The sequence below is a fragment of the Amblyomma mixtum genome, chromosome 5 (genome assembly GCF_055824585.1).
Source record: "Amblyomma mixtum isolate Tamu chromosome 5, ASM5582458v1, whole genome shotgun sequence".
NCBI classification, from domain to species: domain Eukaryota; kingdom Metazoa; phylum Arthropoda; class Arachnida; order Ixodida; family Ixodidae; genus Amblyomma; species Amblyomma mixtum.
Genome location: NC_143016.1, coordinates 57,809,277 through 57,826,447, shown reverse-complemented (window position 1 = coordinate 57,826,447; position 17,171 = coordinate 57,809,277). Strand labels below are relative to the sequence as shown.

Here is a 17,171-nt window from a genome sequence, read left to right as displayed (position 1 = left end):
ACGGAACGACAGCCGCTCGCTACCGAACACCCGAAAATGAGTTATGCTCCACTGAAACTAGTGTGTCTTTGCCCATTGCCCGCGTCACGATCGAGAGCCCGCTCGAGGTGCGTCTGACCGAGGCAGCCGTCTCCCAAAACCTGCCTAAGCAGCAACCCTCGATTTTCTCAAATCGCTTGGATATGCTGCCCAAAGAAAAGGGCCTTTGTTTCGGAGATAACGCTGCGCAGGTCCTTACCATTTCGAAGGCTCGTGAGGTCGCGGCGCCAGCAGAGCACGTGGTTGAAGAGGGCAAACCTCAACCTGTAAGCCCGAAGCCTGTAAATTCTCACGGTGATGAGCTAGAGCAGGCTTTGTTACACACAGACGTTGAGACGAACGCCGGCGACTTAAGCTGTGACGGCTCCGCGCTACCTAATGACGAGCCAGCCCAGGACTTACTCACTTCTAGCACAGGGGTAAAGAGCACCGATAGTAGTGCAAGCTATAGTGAGTCTTCCGAATCAGGCACGAGTGATGAGCTGGGGCTAGGTGAGGAATTGAATACCGATCTTGTGTTGCCCCACTCGGATGGCTTTCTCGAGCTCCTTCGTGTGGACAGAGAAGCGTTCACCGCTGAGCAAGAGAAAGACCAATCTCTACGCAACTTGAGTCACCAAAGTGACATAGGTGTGTCACGGAAGAACATACCTTTCCAACTCCGTTCTGGCCTGCTGTACCACCAGTATAAGGATAGGAAAGGTATCCAACACGACCAGCTTACTGCCCGCGTCGCGAACGAGAGCCCGCTCGAGCTGCGTCTGACCAAGGCAGCCGTCTCCCAAAACCTGCCTATGCAGTATCCCTCGATTTTATCAAATCGCTTGGATATGCTGCCCAAAGAAAAGGGCCTTAGTTTTGGAGATAACGCTGCGCAGGTCCTCACCAGTTCGAAGGCTCCAGAATTCGCAGCGCCAGCAGAGCACGCGGGTGAAGAGGGCAAACGTGGCCCTGTAACCCTTATAAATTCTCACGGTGGTGAGCTAGAACAGGCAATTTTACAAACTGATGATGAGGCGAACGCCAGCGACTTAACCTGTGACGGTTCCGCGATGGCTAGTGACGCGCCCCGCAAACCAACAGCGAGGGTTTCCACGGAGCGGAAGCGTATAGAGGTGGCCAAACAGGAAGAGTTAAGCAAGGGGAAAGTGCGGCTCTTGTTGACTGCTCGACTGAAATCCGAACCGCGTGGCCGCCCCAATTTGGCACCTCGGTGCTCAAGAGTTCGCACCCGCCCCGTGGGAACACAAGCCAAGAGAACGCAACGCGCGAACCCGATCCGAGAGAGACGGATACGCTGGCACGGCATTCGCACTCGTCCGTTCCCTTCTCGCGTTCTGCTTTCTGAGCGTCAGCCAAACTTCAGAACTACGAGACTTGGACGAGGAACAGTTAAGGGTCCTAAGCTGAAATTCCTAGCCTTGTGTCCTGTTGCACCTGCTAGAGCAGCTATCGGACCGCGGCCGCGAAGGGGGCGGCTGAAAAATAGGAACCAGTAAATTCCTTGAGTCGCAACGCTGTTTGTAGACGGATTCGAGGAATAATCCCGTCTTGAGTTGAATGCTTGTTTCTTTTTGTTCATTTAACTCTCCTGTACAGAAATGCAAGCTGAAATTACTAGCATTATGTAATGTCTCATCTGCTAAAGCAGCTGTCGGACCGCGGCCGCGCAAGGGGCGGATATGACGCATAATCTCATATTGAGTTTAATGCTTGTTTTTTTTTGTCTTTTGTTCATATCACTCTCCTATGCGAAATGAGAGCGAAATTTTGGAGATTGGCATTGCCGGACTCAGTTTACATGCGTTGCAGTAAAGTGCGAGGTAATGGCAACGCTGATGGCCTCAGCCGAAGCTTTCCCGTGTAATGCCCTTTCCTGACTCCCCAGACGTTATTCCGCTATGCAAATTTGTATTTTTTTTTGCTTTAGCGGGAATCATTTTTTTTTTCTCTGTTTTGTATGTGTTCAGCAGCTCCACCTTCCCTTTGTGCTCTCACGGGAGGTGGCTTTCTGTGACAAAAACCGTGCTACGGCACCCCCCCCCCAAAATTTTAGGAAATTTTCCCTTTTGGCTAAACAAGCTCTCTGTATTCTGGTTTGGTCAAACTTGGAAACTTTCGGAGGAGGACGTAAATTTCACGCGACAGCTCATTTTTTCTAAACAGACTTTGTCGACCGAAAACAGCTTGGCAGTTCTTAAAGTCGGTTTGGCGCTTTCTGCTTGTTGGGCTTTGGACTTTGCTGGTTGAGACCGTTACAGTTGTCAACGAAGCAAGAAGAACCTTTGGGCCCAGCTGTGGCCAAAAGCCGAACGGACACAACTCCAGGTCTCTGCGCGCAGCAGCGTTGGCTGCAACCACTACGAGACCTCTTCGGGCGGCGGACGTGCTGTTGTGACTGTACTTCGGACCACGTGGGCCCGATCAAGCAGCTACCGTGAACAATCACCAGGGTCGACAACCTCGCGACGACCATGGGAAGTGGGATGCTTGGAATGCCCTCCGAGCCTCAGCGGATTAGTGTAACAGGAATTTCAGGGGCCATTGTCGGCAGTAACCTCAGCGAAATTCCTCAGCGGATTAGTGTAGCAAGAATGCCAGGGGCCATTGTCGGCAATGACCCCAGCGAAATTCCTATGCCGGAGGTATTGTCCGAGCGACCACAGAGGAGGCGACGGGCCGGCGCCGGTCACGCTGGCGGATAATTGAAGAATTCCGTGGCCCCGACTCGCGTTCTGGGCATTCGGCGGGGAAGCAAGTTTATTCACCTGCTGGAGGACTTCGGGAGATTCCTATCCCGCAGCGCTGGATGAGGCATCTCCTCCTCTCATCAACCAGCTGCGTGAGAGTGGAAAAACCCGCACCTGCCCAGCCGTGGGTGGTAACAAGAAGGTCCCCTTCGGTCCATCCGATTGGACAGTGCTCGTCGACCATTATTCCCCAGCCAGGGATCTGGGGAAACCGAACGATATTTAACTCGGCCGTGAGTGTGGCCGAGAGAAGCCTGCTAGCTCCAGTCGACTACGGTTGACGAAGACGTTCCCCTTCCACTGAGAGCCATTCTCAGTCCCGCTCTATGTAATTAATGTAAATATGTGAATACAGTTTTTTCCTTCACTTCCCCTACTCCCCGTCTCCGGCCCACGTTTCCTTCCTCCTTCGGCACTGCGGCGGTGATCCTGGACCCGATGCCTGGTGGGACACGCTACGGGCTCGGCAAAATATATCAACCCTAAATCCCGATAGGCGTATTGAGCTCGTGTGGGTGCCGGCTCACTCTGGCAATCCCGGAAATGAGGCCGCCGATAACATAGCCCGAGGACTTATTTGGACTTATTTGCCGGGCAAATGGCGACCCCAGCCGGGATTTCTCGAGGGAGCGGGCACACACGTTCTCAGAACGAACTCAACAAGCACGCCTTGCCCGTCGACTCTATCCCCCTCCCCACCCCCGCCTATCCCACTCCCAACAAATCCTCTGGAGGCGACTCCAGACCCGAACTCTTCTTACCCCTCAGCTTCTATCCTACTTCCGCCATGTTTCCCCAGAGTGCACTCTCTGCGGAGAACCGCACGCCACCCTTGACCACATCCTCTTCGGCTGCCCTGCCGATCCTCCCCCGCAGGGACAGCCCGCCATCGGTACATGGGAGGAATGGGAGGCCCTCCTTGCGTCGCAGGACCCGGACGCGCAACTTCGCTGTGTGAACCAGGGTGCCAGTGCCGTGGCCCTACGTGGCCTGGACACATGCGCGTAATGTGAGGGCTGTGCGGTGGCCCTGAGACCTTGTACGGTCCAAACTCACTTGCTTAATAAAGTTTTCCATCCATCCGGTTATTTCATTTTCTCTGCAGTACTGTACACGAACGAGCATCCAGTGTTGTCTCCCAGCTCATCTCTTACCTTTTAAAACGGCGATTTCGAATAAAAACCATAAAAAAGCAGCCTAAAGGTAGCGCACATCCAAGAAGAGGTAAACTATTGGCGTACTGTAAATTTTTGGCATTAAAGAAGTAAAAAAACTCTTCCGGCATGCTGGCCCTAAGATGGCTGACGGACAGAAAGTAAACTTTTTGGTTCCAGCACTGAAGTTACACATTTTTACTGTCCTCGAACGTAACCCGCCTAGAACTCTCACAAAATTTACGATGCATTCAGGGTGAGAAGGTTTTGGGCACACAAAAACCCCGTCACGAACGATGAGCCCAACTAAACTGAGAAAGTCGCCCGAACGTGACTTGTGTAAGCAGTCTTGGCCTGCACGAGGTTATTCTTCACATCGTGCGAGAATAGCGTCGACTTTTGCCACCTGCAGCCGTGACTCATTTCGCAACATTTACGGACGTTGTTTACAAGGAAAAGCAGCAGACGTTAGATGCTCGCAAACAAAAATGTCGGCATAAGGACTAGAGTTGTGAACTATATATGATCAATGTATTACAATGACCAAAGTAGTAAAATTGTGAGTATGGCCATTGTCTGCGGGGCGTCTCGCAAGCCCAGCAGGATGTTCGTGCCTATATAACCACGAAGGAGGTAAAATGCAAATGCTAAAATTATATATTGGGGACTCGCGACGCATTTTCGGTATGGCAGTGCGCACTCCAGTAAAGGAAGCATCGGCGTTCATGTTTTTCAGATGTGGCTCAAAAATGGTTCATTAAAGAGGTACAGACACCTAGTTTTTCTATGTTTTCGGGCCTACGGGCCCAGTAAGTATGAAAATGAGTTTAAGCGCCAGTCAGCAGCGTGAGTAATTATTTACAATTGGTTTTGTGCCTGCACTTTCGGTCTCAGTGGGCGCCAGCGCTCAAGTCCACCTTGACGTCACGGGCGAACGAAGGGCCAGTGTGGACTACGTGGGGCTCGACTGCTGACCCGAAAGAAGCATGGTCGCATTTCGAAGATGCATTTCGATGGGGGCGAAACGCTGGAGGCTCGTGTACTGCGTGGTGTCGGTGCACGGTAAAGAACCCCTAGTGGTCGAAATTATCCAGAACCTACATCATTTCTACTGACGTCGGCGTCACCGGCAAGGACTGGTTCTTCCGGTGAGCAACCAATTGGTTCGGCGTGGTCGAAATTGTGTGGAAACATTCTCCTTGACGCCGCATGATGCGGGTGGAAATGCCTAGTGGCTCCTCGAAAAAAATTCAATATCATATTAATTTGTGTTCCTCTTAACGCCTGAGACTGACACCTGCCAGAACGCATCTCCTTGCGTCCATGAAACAAATCAAATGGTTTATTTGTGATAGAAATTTTCCTTCTACACCCCTTTAGAAAGAGGCAGCTGGTGTGTGTGAATGCGTAGTACAACGCATCTGCGAAACAGATTACTTACGACGATCTACACCCGGACTCCGAAGAATAAATGTCCCGGAGAGGTACCGACCTGGAGTGCAGGGATCAGTGGCACCCGTTGGATCAATGATATGGCGACGTACCATGGTTGCAGAGGCCAGGCAAAGAATCCAAGACGCGGTGGGGGGGCGGCCCAGCTTTTTTATGTTAAATGAGCACCTCTCATTCACTTCTTGCTGCTATTTCTGACCTCCAATCCAAAGTGGCGTATAGCCATTGTGAGCAACACTCACTCGGTGGAGACTGTCAAGAATACTTTGAAACACTTATATTCAAAAAAGAATGTAGGCTAGGTACACTAGGGTAAACAGCGGATAGTTTTCTGTGAGATGGTGAGTAAAAAAATGAAGAAACAGAGCTTTGCGTGAAAGCAATAGAAACGTGTGAGTAGGAATAAGCCATGGGCCTGAGCTGTGAAAGAAATAGGATTGAGGGACACTCGTGTAAGGGAGCTGTCTCAATTATTGAAATGAATTTTTCATCGCGGCGACACGTCCCTTTTACCGTGGCCAAGAGTAGAAGCTCCAAGAAAAATAACGGCAAGAGCAGTCATACCCACGCCAAGTTGATGAAGAGAGATTCCTAGAAGCCACCTTCATTGATAGGGTAGGCGGCTTAGGATAGAATAAATTGGTTAATAATTTATGGTTCTGCACAAAATGAGGAGAAAACAGAGATGGCCAGACAGGACTTGTAAATGAGAAATATAATTCGGTAATGCACGGCCGAACTGACTGAACCACGGCCGAACTGACTGAACACCCTCAGAATGTTCTGAGGGTGTTGAGTCAGTTCGGCCGTGGTCTAAGTTTTACTACGGAGGTTTCTGTTGGCAACGAGCTACGCTTTCTTGACATGTTTTTGAGAGCTACTCCGGGACACCTCTGCTGGATGTATCGCCCGCGCACCGTCAAGCCACTCCTCGGTTATGAGTCAGGGCACTCAAAACTGATCAAGGACGGTATCGCTGTTTCGTGCCTTAAGGCCGCCACATCTAGGTCGTGCCACCACCGTGTTCCGGAAAGTCTGTCAGAGCAAGTGGTACGCTTGAAAAGTAGTGGTTTTCCCGACCACGTCATCTCTAGGGCAGGAGAAAAAGTTCTGAGGTGGGTTAAGATAGCGGCCAACGGAAGAGGCCGTGTTGACAGTGAGCGCCGTAGGCCGGCTCTCATTCCGTACGCTCACAGGCTTTCCCATGGGTTCAAGAGCGTGGCAAAAAGGAGCGATGTTAGGGTGGTGTTCTCGGCACCTAAGAAGCTCGCTACAATTTACCCACGAGTGGACCGAAAACTGGCGGCTGGTATCCACAAGAATCGCAAGGCTTGTACAACAAAACATGTGTCGCCTTTCATTTCTTGCAAAAAGGGTGTTGTATATCGCTTGCCACTGTCTTGCGGAAAAGAGTATATCGGGAAAACGGGGCGCTGTGTAAACGTAAGGCTCTTTGAGCATAGCAGCTTACTCGGCAGTGACTCGCGAGACAACCTTCCCGCACACTTGCGGGTTTGCAAATGCACACCCCTTTTCCCGAAAACTAATGTGCTTTTTCGCCACCAAGATAAGGTGACCCGGGAGCTGATGGAAGCGTTCTTTATTCGAAAAAACGGCAAACGGTGCGTCAGTGAACCTTCAGTGGCCTTGTCAGATTTGGAATTTAGATACTTAAATAACCGGGTACACACGCGCGCTGCTCCTGTTTAGATCCTCTTTCACGCCACGCACGTAACCTGTTTCTCTGACGTTATGACGTACGCAGTCGTGGGTGGTTACTGTATATATTCTGTTCTGTTTTTCTAATAAACCTTAGTTGCGAGTCAGCGCTTGTAGTGTCTCCAGGATAAAGAACATGGCCCTTTTTATTTAGGAACCAGGGGTACACCCCAGGGCGCGGTGCTCTCTCCTCTCTTATTCAATTTGGCTATGATGCGCCTACCGGCCCAGCTGGATGCTGTCGCCGGTGTGCAGCATGCGCTGTATGCTGGTGACATCACCCTGTGGGCCACGCACGGTTCCCTTGCAGACATTGAGGCTAACCTGCAGGAGGCGGCGACCATAGTGGACCGTTATGCTCGCCGCTGCGGCCTCAAATGCTCCACCCAAAAGTCTGAATTTGTGCACATACGCCCCTCACCAAAGTGCACAGCCAAAATTTCATTGTCTCTTGAGACAGGTCCAATCCCTGAAAATATCGAAGTCCGGGTACTGGGGCTCTTTATACATCAAGACAGACGGTCAGAAACAACATTGGCCAAACTCCGTCAGGTGGGGGACCAGGTGGGCCGCTTGGTCCGCCGGGTTTCTAACAAGCGTGGGGGGTTACGATGTAAGGACGCCTTGCGGCTGGCGCATGCATTTGTAACCAGTCGAATTCTATATTCGACTCCATACCTCCACCTGCGGAAGCAAGACGAGGATTCACTCGAAGTCATCCTCCGCAAAATTATTAAGCGGGCTCTGGGCCTCCCCGTGACCACCTCCAACAAGCGCCTCCTGGGCCTAGGCATGGTGAACACATTTCGGGAGCTCCGGGAAGCCCACTTGACTAACCAATACACACGTCTCTCGAAGACATCGTCGGGTCGCCGCCTCCTTGCCCTTGCTACACATCCAACATACCACTCTCATGGAAGAGCGCGTACGTATTCCATCCCAGTGGAGATGCGCCCTCCACGTGCGCCCTCTTTCCGCGAACATGAACCGTCAGGACCATAATGGCCGGCGCCTGGCGCGGGCGGAAGCCCTGGCCCGCCACTATGGATCGAAACCCGGCGTATTCTACGTGGATGCCTCAGGCCCCCACCATGGGGGATGGTACACAGCCGCAGTCGTCCACCAATCCAAAACAGTGAACGGCCTTACTTTCCGAGCCCGTGACATACACGCGGAGGAGGTCGCCATTGCGTTGGCTGCATCTGATTCCAATTCAAAAAATTACCGACGATTACGTTACTTCCTAATGCGAAATTTGAGCACAGCAAATAAGCTGTTTCACCTTTTCGATAGATTGAGGCAAAGAAATCGAGCAACACATGTATGCGCTATCACAGAATTTTTTTTTTATTTTTCACACGTATTCCTTTAACAAAGACTTCACTAACAGTTCTTGACAGTCATGAAGGAAGCTTTGTGGTCGGAGAAATAGAGTGATATATGTTCGACTTGGTACACCAATGCTTGATTCTCAAAGACGAGATCTATACAAGTGCCTCGCGAGGTTGTCACAGCCGTGGGACGCGTTACGAGCGAGAGGAACGGGATGCTCTCCCGCATAAGTGTTAGGAAATTGCTGTTTGTCTTTATGTCAACATTAAAGTCCCCCACTACTAACATCGGTGTGGATCGATGGACGGTTAATGCGAGTTGCAGGAAGTGCACGACGTCTTTCGTGAGTGCGGTAGGGGCGAAGTAGGCAGCTACTACCAGCAAGCCGTTGGGCAACTTTGCGGCGCACAGTTCGCCACGCACAGTTCGCCAACTTCATGTGACGTGCCAAACATTTCGACTGGTATTGCAGAGAGACCTGTGCGCAAGTAGATAGCGACTCCCGCCGCTCTGTTGTGGTCTCTGCGAGCACCACAGCAGTATAGGAAATCTATGATTTCGAGAGGCTCTTCGGGATCCATCCAGGTTTCAGCAAAGCAAAGTACAGAGGAATGGCGCAGAATGTGATCGTGGTGTACGTCCTTGGCATGTGCGGCAAGGGAGCGTACGTTAAGAATGTGGTTGTGAATGATGAATCAAGTGCTGCCAGCGAATGACGCGTCCATTGGCTGTCTGCGTGTGTTACTGATGTGTGATTAACATGTTGAGCTTCGCCTGTAAGAGTGGAACGCGACAGCGTCTTGCAACGCTGCCAGGGAGTCCACAGAACGTCATCGCCAATTCGGCTGTACGCCTTGCTGGACGGTAAATTTATTTTTTGAGGAAAGGAAATGTATCTCTCTCGCATATCTGGGTGGACACCTGCACCTCGCCGTAAGGGAAAGGGGGAAGATGGGAGTGAACGAAGACGCCGTATTAGGTAGACGCGCCTTTGTTCATTCCAAACCATTCAGCTGGCATTACGGAGTGGCTAGCGTGCTCGTATCGCACTCCGGAGACCCTGGTTTGATTCCCCAACTCGACCAATTTCGTTCTCGGTTTTATTGATTTATGCGGTCTAACTAGAAAGGTTAATTAGGCTATTTCATATTTATATTATTGTATTTCTATCCATCGTGTTCTGTCATTAACCTGTCAATTGTTGGAACTGTCTAGGATGTTCGACACAACGTATATGAAACGAGCAACGTCTTACTGAGTGGGGAAGTGCGTGGTGGTGGAGGGAACGCGGCTTCATACTTATCTGTTTTTTTTTCAGCAGCGTCTCCTTCCCCGGACGCTGTTGTCGCTGCGGCACGCGTCTTTCTTTTCTTTTCTTCTGACCTCTTCATTCTCCTCTATATTAATTAGGCTACTTGATTAATTAAGGAATTAACTAAACTCAGTCCAACTTAGTTGCAGCATCACTATACGATCCCTTTGATTGGTTGCATGGTTACTAGCCAAAGTACAATTGGCCCCATTTGAAATTCGCGCACTGTGACGTCACGAGCATTTCGAACAATTGAAAAGCGTGACATTGGGGGCGGAGCTGGTTACGAGGCCGACGCCGACGACGACGCGAAACCCAGGAACGGACGCCAAAGAGCTGCGCTCTAAAACAATTATTTCCGACTCGCGAGGGGCATGTCGGAACGTCGAGCAGGGCTGGGTACCGTATCTAGCCTACCGCATTCTTCAAAACAGCGTCTACACCGGTGACCCCGCGCACCGGATATCGTTTGGGCTCCCGCTCACATGGGCCTTGAGGGAAATGAGGCAGCTGACGCCGCCGCCCGCGCGCTCTCTCACCGGACATTCCCCTCCGACCCTGACGATCAGGAACTCGAATTTATTCCAGCTTACACCTTCAAAGACATCGTTTTACTCTATCAATCTGGCCATGGTCTTTATCCCCGCCCGTGTAAAGGTCTGCCAAAGGCGGAGGAGCGGCTTCTGCTCCGCCTGTATACTAATACTTTGCTGTGCCCGGCAGCTCTGAAACACTTCGACCCTTCTTTCTCGGGCAGCTGTCCGCACTGTGCGGAGAAGTCTTCGGACATCTACCACATGGTGTGGGCCTGCCCCTCCAACCCTGCTATCCCCCCTCACCCCAACCCAACCCGGGAGGACTGGGAGGCGACCCTGCTCGGCTGCTCTGACCTGCAGGCCCAACGGGCCTTGGTCGCGCGAGCCTGGGCGGCGGCCGATGCCACTGGGGTCCCGAACTAGGGACCTCCACCTAGTATTTGTAAGGGCTGGCCCCCTCTGGGTCAGCTCATGCATAACCTCCTGTATTATACCTGTACATAAATGTTTTCCACCACCACCACCCTTCTTGTTCTGTGTTTTCTGTCTTAGTTTGCGCTGTTTTTCCACCATGAATTCATACCAACTAGCCCAAATGTCTTCTTTGCCAAGACATGGGCCTTGCTAAGGGCTCTCATAGACCCAACCACGACAAAATCCGAAACTCGTAAGACGACAGAAATGATCGCGCACCAATTCCATGGCACTGTCGAGGAAATGCTACAGAACATCAAGCAGCGTTGCATCGGCAATGCAACACATGCCGACAGCAGCTTGGCATACACGGGCGAAGCGAATACCGCTCTGGACGAACCCCTTATCATAGAAGTCAGACACGCTGTGATGTCCGCCACAAAGAACATAACACCAGGGAAGGATGGCATCACCAATGCCATGATAAGGAATCTGGATGACAACTCAATGAAAAGATTCACGGAATTCGTCAATAAACACTGGAAACAGGGGACCCTCCCGGACGACTGGCGACATGCGGAAACAGTAATGATTCCGAAGTCCGGAAAGACTCCAAACCTGGAAAATCTTAGACCCATTTCGTTAAAATTATGGTTGGGAAAAGTGTACGAGAGAGCTGTGCAACCCAGGTTCCAGACCCACCTTCAGGACAACGAACTCATGCCGCCCATTATGTTTGGATTCCGCAAATACCCATCAACATAAGACGTTCTCCTGCAGATCAAGGAAGAGGTGCTTAATACCGTCCCAAAATATGAAGAAAACATCTTGCTCGCTCTCCATCTTAAAGCGGCCTTCGACAACGTCAGTCACAGGGCTGTGCTGGAGGGGCTCAGCAAACTGGGTTCCTGGCAGAGAATATTCAACTAAGTGAAAACCTTCCCGACTAACAGAACCGCTACCATTGGAATAGGAGGCATCAAGACTGACACCTTCAACACCCTCAAAAAAGGAACACCGTAAGGCTCTGTGCTATCCCCTGTGCTTTTTGACATTGCAATGATTGGCTCAGCAAGGACGCTCGAAGAAATTGAAGGAATCAGGCATGCCATCTACGCAGATGATATCACAATCTGGGTGACAAGGGGATCCTTAGGAGAAAAACAAGAGCTTCTTCGGCGAGCAGCAGACACGGTCAACGCATACGCCCGACACTGCGGACTTGCATGCTTCCCTGAAAAATCTAGGGGCTCAGAGTCTACAGAAAAGGGTATGATCTGTAAAACTCCATAGATATCTACATAGGAGAAACGAAGATTCCGGAAGTATCAAAAGTTAGGATCCTTCGCATGTGGATCCAAAGCAACCGTCGTATTGATCACACAATCAGACAGCTAGCAAATAGCACAGCACAGATCACCAGGATGACTGCAAGATTTTCCAACAGAAGAAGAGGTATGAAGGAGGAGCACACATGTCGGCTAGTACAGGCCTTCGTGGTCAGTAGGTTCTTATACGGTGACCCCTACCAAACACCGCTCGAGCAAGAAAAGGAGCAGTTAGAGGCAATTCTTCGAAAAGCATACAAATGCGCTCTCGGACTGCCGGTCACCACTTCGACGGAGAAATTCCTTAAACTGGGCATAAACAACACAGTACTAGAACATATCGAGGCCCACCTTCTCGCGCTAAAAACAAGACTGATGCTGTCCGAAAAGGGCAGAAACGCGCTGCGGTTGCTGGGCATGAGGGACGCATTGAAAAAAATCAACAGCACAGCGAGCGTACCAAATGAAATCAGGAGGATCAATGAGATCAGTCCGATTCCGAAAAACATACATCATGATATACATAAGGCGAGAAGAAAGGCAAGATCCGAATTGCACGAAAGAAGCTTCGCAGGGGCAAAAGACGTATTATACGTTGACGCAACCACATACAGACACCGATACGGCTCGGTAGCAGCGTGATGTATCACCAGCTCAGCGAAATCAACTGCGTCTCGATAAAAACCAACAACATCCTCGAGGCTGAGGAAGCAGCAATTGCACTCGCCATCACCCAGCAGGGTGACGAGCCCCATGCACACATCATTACAGACTCGCAAGAGGCGTGCAGAAGGCACAGCAGTGGACGCATATCCACTGCAGCCATTCGCATACTCAAGGCGAATGACCTTTATGAGATGCTTCATCACGTGGACACCCGGCCATGGGGCTGTCAAAGTGAACCAAGGCGCCGACGCCAACGCCCGAGCATACGCCAACCGGGAGGCGCGCACCGAAGGGGAACTGAACGCGGTCATTAGAGGGTATGGAGGCATCTTAGAACACCAACAAGCCGTCAGGAGGACCTACCCTCCTCCCCACAAAGACCTTAGTAGAGAGCAGTCGGTTGCCTGGAGACAACTACAGACTAATACATACCCAAATCTAAGTTAACTAAGCAAAATCTATCCTTGCACATATGACAACAAATGCCCGCTATGCAGTGAACACCCAATGCTTTACCACGTTACATGGGCCTGTCATAAAATGCAGGCAGCGCCGATAAACAACACACCAACACCGGAGCAGTGGGAGGCTGCGCTCTCCAGCTCGAAGCCTGAAGAGCAGCTCAAGCTGATTTACAGGGTTCGTAAGACTGCAAAGGCCACTGGGGCCCTGGACTGAGGGCTCCACCTTCTTGCTCGACTTCATATCCAACACACCCCTCCAATGGAAGACAGGTTTCACATCCGAGAACTGTAGAGACATGCTGTCCACGTTCGGCCTCTTCCAGCAAACATGACACATGAAGACCATAATGGTCGGCGCCTGGCACGAGCGGAAGCGCTAGCCCGATATTATGGCAACAAAACAGGTGTATACTACGTGGACGTCTCCGGCCCTCACCACGGGGGATGGCACACGGCCGCGGTAGTTCACAACAGCAACACAGTTAACGGCCTAACTTTCAGAGCCCGCAGTGCAACACAAGCAGAAGAGGTCGCGATTGCTCTCGCGGCCTCACATTCCAATTCAAAATACATAATCACCGATTCGCGAGGGGCCTGTCGGAGCGTCGACCAAGGCTGCACTCCCTTCCTAGCCTATTGAATATACCAAAATTGCATAGGGGATACGGACCCCGCACACAGTTATGGGCCCCTGCTCATCAGGAGTTGGCAGGAAACGAGGCAGCAGACGCAGCCGCCCGCGCGCTCTCTCACCGGGCTGTTTTCTCCTCCCCACCTGATCAGGAAGCCGATTTTAATCCGGTCTATACGTTCGAAGATATCACAACCTACTATCAAGATAGCCATCGCCTTTACCCTAGCCCATGTAAAGGCTTCAAGAAGGCGGATGAGCGGCTCCTTCTCCGCCTCTTCACCAATACATTGCTGTGCCCGGCAGCCCTAAAACATTTCGACCCCTCCTTTAGCGCCAACTGACCGCACTGTAGTGCGGTGTCTTCGGACACCTATCACATGGTGTGGGCCTGCCCCTCCAACTCGGCCCTGCCCCCATCCCCAACCAACCCGGGAGGACTGGGAGGCGACCCTGTTCGGCTGCCACGACTTACATGCCCAACAAGCCTTAGTCGGGCGCTCGGGCGGCGGCTATCGCCACTGGGGTCCCAAACTAGGGACCTCCACCTAGTGTTTGTAAGGATCGGTCCCTTACGGGCTGCTCCAAACTCCTCCTGTCCCTTCTGAATAAATGTTTTCACCACCACCACCTACGCTGAGAGAACCCTTGTGACAATAAAGTTTTTCATTCATTCATTCAGTCGGATAGTGCCAAGGCGACCGACCTGCCCCAGTCGCCAGTGCCGGTAACGTTGTCCATGCTCTTGCTCCTGATGCTGCCCGTGGTATTGCCCCTGACTGTCTACCAGGGGGTGAACAATCTGCTCATCAGCGCGCCCAGCGCTCTGCTCGTGGAGGACCTTCTGTACCTCGACGACGACGTCTCCCCCGTAGTCAGGAACTCTGCTCAGAAGATGGGTTCTCCCAAAGACATTTGGCTGCAGCTTCACAAAGACACCCCATTAGCTAGCAAAACGTGCAGGAACTCATTGTGCCGCAATTACGCTCTGCACACTCTGTAGACATTGGAGTTTACCATATAGGGTGTGGAGAGTTCAGTAAACAAATTTAAAGAAAGTTTGAGAGCTTTCGTATAATCTAATTTGGTAGGTCGGTAAACAACTTTATTGACTCATGATAGAATTAACTTTAAGGGTGGTGGCGTGAGAGGGGGGGATAGGAAGCAGGACGACGACGGGCCCACGAGCCCCTCATGATGCCCAGGCACCTTAGTGCTTCAGCAACCCCTCCAACCCGGCCCGCAGTCTGAAGCTGTAACTCCTGTTGCGGGCTGCACCTCCAACATTCGCAAAAAAAGGAAAACAGTATAATAGAAGTATAATGAAGAAATCGAGAACAGTGCAGCAGTAACCACCTTGAGCCTGAAAACATTTTTAAAATGGACCCATCTTCCCCCCTTCCGGTTACGGCGACGTACAGGTGTCCACCGAGATATGCGAGACAGATAATTTCCTTTCCTCAAAAACCAATTTACCGACGAGCAAGGCGTACAGCCGACCGGGCGATACGGCTCTGGTTCTGTGGACTCCCTGTTAGGTTGGCGGAATGGTCACGTGACCAAATATGGCAGCGCCCATTCTCCCGCGCTGTTAAGCGTCTATAAATGCGTGCTTGCCTTAGCGTTTTTTTTTTTTTTTGGGGGGGGGGGGGGGGGGGGTGTATCTGTTCTCGCTTCGGCGAGCGCGGCTTCGGCCACTTATCTGTTTTTTCAGCAGCGTCCGCTCCGGCGGACGCAGTTGTTGCTGCGACGCGCGTCTTTTCTTTCCTTTTTCTCCTTCCTCTGATCTTTCAACTCTCCTCTATCTGCACGTGGCAGCGGTGGTGGCTCGGCTGGAGCCAGTTGGAAGGCCCGTGCAATTTCCTTTTCATCCTTCTCTCAGTCACAACAACAACACACAACGTGAACGTTTTGCTATGCAGTCCTCTAAGGAGAAGTGGCAACGACAGGAAGAAGCGAGAAAGCGGAAACGTGCACAAGAGACGCCAGAACAGCGTGGAGAACGTCTTGCGAAGCGTCGTGCTAAGGATGCAGCTCGGCGACAGCGTTCTACCTTGCAGAGTGGTTCCACGTCATCGCTCACCGATGAATCTCAACGCCTGACTGCTCAGGAACGCCGCAAAGCTACCAGGCGAAGGCAACGCGCCGAAGAATCGCCAGCAGAATGCGCACACCAGTGTTTACGCAATTTACCCGCTTTAACCAGAGCTAAACCATTGCATTTTTTTTTTTTCAGTTCAAACTTTTGGGATTTTTTCCGACTGACGCAGGGCGACCACCGACGTCGGCTTTTCAGCAGAACGAGCTTCTTACGCTATCGCCTAAAAAAAGACGACGACTCCGCTGCCTTTAGGGCTATCTTCTGACAGCAAATAATTTCGAGAATAACCATCGGTCACATGAATGCTTACGGTTTTAACTTTACCGTCTGACGAAGGCCGTAATATTCGTGTGGAGCAAGGATATTACTCGTACCTGTTTTTATTCCCGTAACTTTTTACCCTTCATCCTCTACAGCTGAACCGTTCTCTATGCCCGCTTTGAAGAGCATTATTCTAAGAAACTCCAGTCATTAACTCCGCCTTGTAAATAATGTGTGCACGGCGCACTAGACTCCTGTATTAATCCCGGTTGCGACTCATTTGGCACAGGGTCGCTACCTGAGGACCGTGGATGGGGGTTTTGAAGAAGAGCTTAGCCAGTTCGCGACGGCATCACCCGTCGTGATGCCACCCTGGGCACAGCGCCGTGAAAACAGCCGGCCGCCGCCCTTGCGCAAGGTGATCCACAGACCGCCAGAGGTCGCGCGGCCCATGGGTCGGAAGGTCATGGGTGGCTTTGCGAACGCCACGTTGGGTCCACAGTAACCGGAGGACGAAGACGCCCCCACGAGACGTATGCTACCTTTCAAGGAGATGCGGCGTGAAGACTGCGCAGCAACCAAATACGTGATCGCGGCATATGCCGCCGCCTCTTTGAACGACTTCCCCAAGTTCCTGGTGTTCACGAGGATGGCCAGGGACAAGCTTCGTGGCAGCAAGTCCTCCCGAATGCCCATCATGAGGAAGCCCTGACAGCAGTGCGCCGTAGCTTTCCTGTCACTGCGCGCGACTTCTGTCATGACCATTTCGTTGTAATGAAGTAACTTCGGCGGGCCCTATTGAGCTTAGCTGAGCAATAAAAACTGGAGGGGACACTTAAGCTCCACCTTAAGCGTATGACGCGACATCATTATTGGGTTAATGTCCACATATATACGGAACTGATCATTCTCTACATTGCATTTATAGATAGCGAGGAGTGCTCATAACATTCCTGGTGTAGTACTGCAGCTCTTATGGAATATGAAATTCGGTGATTATGAGATCTATGTT

At 51.4% G+C, this 17,171-nt stretch overlaps 1 pseudogene; it reads left to right on the top strand.

The window, feature by feature from the left end:
- The first annotated feature begins 4,086 nt into the window (after positions 1 to 4,086).
- LOC149342297 (uncharacterized) lies at positions 4,087 to 16,871 on the top strand (annotated as a pseudogene).
- The last annotated feature ends 300 nt before the right edge of the window (positions 16,872 to 17,171 follow it).